Source organism: Panthera pardus, unplaced genomic scaffold (genome assembly GCF_024362965.1).
Source record: "Panthera pardus isolate Hobbes unplaced genomic scaffold, ASM2436296v1 HiC_scaffold_2, whole genome shotgun sequence".
Classification (NCBI taxonomy): domain Eukaryota; kingdom Metazoa; phylum Chordata; class Mammalia; order Carnivora; family Felidae; genus Panthera; species Panthera pardus.
Window position 1 is genome coordinate 81,476,496 of NW_026526765.1, and position 2,252 is coordinate 81,478,747.

Sequence of the window (2,252 nt, forward strand, 5' to 3'; positions counted from 1 at the left end):
TCCCTTCCCTGCAAAAAATTCTCTTGGGAATTCCCGAAGTGTCTAATTATTAAGAACAAATCTGGTCAGCTGCCTTGCAAGTAGCATCTGCTTGGCATTTGTGACTACTTCTCTGGATACTACTATGTCTCCCTCGGGCTCTGTTTCAGTTTTGGCTCTTTTCTGGACACTGCATCCTCACAATGCACTCCCACACTAATGTGATGACACTTTCGGAGAGCCAAGATCTTTGGCAAAGTCCTGAAAATGCTTCCTTTCCCTTTTTCTTTTACTTTCTGTAGGGGATACCCTAACTGTATAGCTAATTTGTGCTCACTGCCTTAAGGAAGCTTAGTAAGACTGTTTATGGCCTCTCTTTCCTTCCATCTACTCCAAATCCCTACTGGAGGGATCTGAATGACATACACCAGCCTGTGCTCAGAATCACTCTTCTCCCAAGATAATTAAGGCATCGTTACTAGACTGTCTTTGCTAGAGCTGACCCTTGCACTTAAATCTGTGTTCTCTCCAGAAGGATCCTGTAGTCTAGTGTATATACATAGGCTTTTATCAGTCTGCCCCGTCAGTTCTCCAACATCAGGACCTGTCTGAGCCTTTAACAGTAGTTGTGGAGACGTCTCCTACACACTAAATTTATTGATATAAAATTTTTCACTAGTCTCTGAACAAAGTGAAATACTATCTTACTATCTTACTTATACTATCTATCTTATACTATCTTACTTTATACTTCATGACATAAACTTGATATTTAATCAGTTAGACATAAGTGAATAATCATATGGAAACAGTTTTTCTATAGTGTTTTTTAAAATTTATGTGCTTTGTTTGCCATGACACAATTTTAGGGGGCCTAAAGAACCCAATAAACATTGCTTTTTATTAGTATTTTCCTTTCTAAGCCTTGTTTGTGTACGTATAACTTTGGGTGGTTATAAACTAAATTGTTTTCCATACTTTTTGTTAAATTTAGTTTATGCACATAGTTAGATTTTTAAAGACTCCACATTTTACGAATACAACAAGCAGAAGCTTTTCCATAGTGTTGGGGTAACAATAATTTGATGAATGCTATGTACAGGTAGTCCCTACTTTTCAAAAGTTTGTGTTATACCCACTGTGCTTTTATAAAAGACTTGATAGTACTACCTGTTTTTACTCTCTGGAAGAAATCCAAAGAAGATTTTCACTTTTATGAAAAGGAAAGAAAAATGAAAATAGCATTCAGTGTTTGTGTTGTGGCGAGCTGTTATCGAGGCTGTCCAGACCTGAGCAGCAACAGTGGCCCCACCAAGCTCCTTTCCCAGAACTACACTCAGTTTCAAGCAGCCATAATAGCTTTGGACCGTGTCTTTGAGCACCTATGCTTTACCTCAATTGATTTTGTGTATCACTTAGCAAGAAGTGTCGTAGGGTATTGGAAAGGCCTAAGAGAGGTTAATTTTTGGTCTGGAAACACTCAAAAAATTTTCCATATAAGTTAGTGATAATTGCTTCTTTGCTTTATCCCATTTCAGCTTATAAAATGTTTTATAGGAATAGGGAAGCTCTTCTTTCTGATAGCAGGGGAAACCTGTATTTGAATTACTTCCAATTTATGCCATCCTGAAGAGCCTTGCATTAACTATTTTTATACAAATTATTATAGAGGATTTTTAAAAATTGGGATATATTCCCACGATGACAATTGGTATTGGTAATATCAATGTATTGATATTGTTTGATATTTTCAGATTGCTTTCAGAACATTCCTACCTCTGACAGTTGTTATGAGAATTAAGAGATAAGTGGTATAACCTAGCTCTTAGCACAGTGTTAAATTAATTAAGCATGGAGGCCATTAGATTGAGGTGCCTCCGATGCCTAAACCTGTAAATGCCTCAAGATTATGCAGTTTAAATCTAAGGCAACAAATCACAAACAGCCAACTAGGCTTTCCTAAATAATGCATGCGCTTAAGCTATATACAGTCAAAATAAGTTCCTTGCTTTGTTTCCACGTCTTCCCTATGAAAGTTTTGGCCCTACCTACTGTCTGTGGAGAGCTCCTAATCACTTCTGGTTTAGTGATGCCTAATCACTTCTGGTTTGGTGATACCTGATACGAATAGATTTTTGTCTAAATAAACTTAAACTTTTTAATGTCCCTCAGTTTATTCTTTAACAACAGTTACTAGTACTTATTTGGCCTTCAGTAAGTGTCAGTATCCTTCCTTCAGATAATGATTTTTAAAATTATTTTGACATTACTAA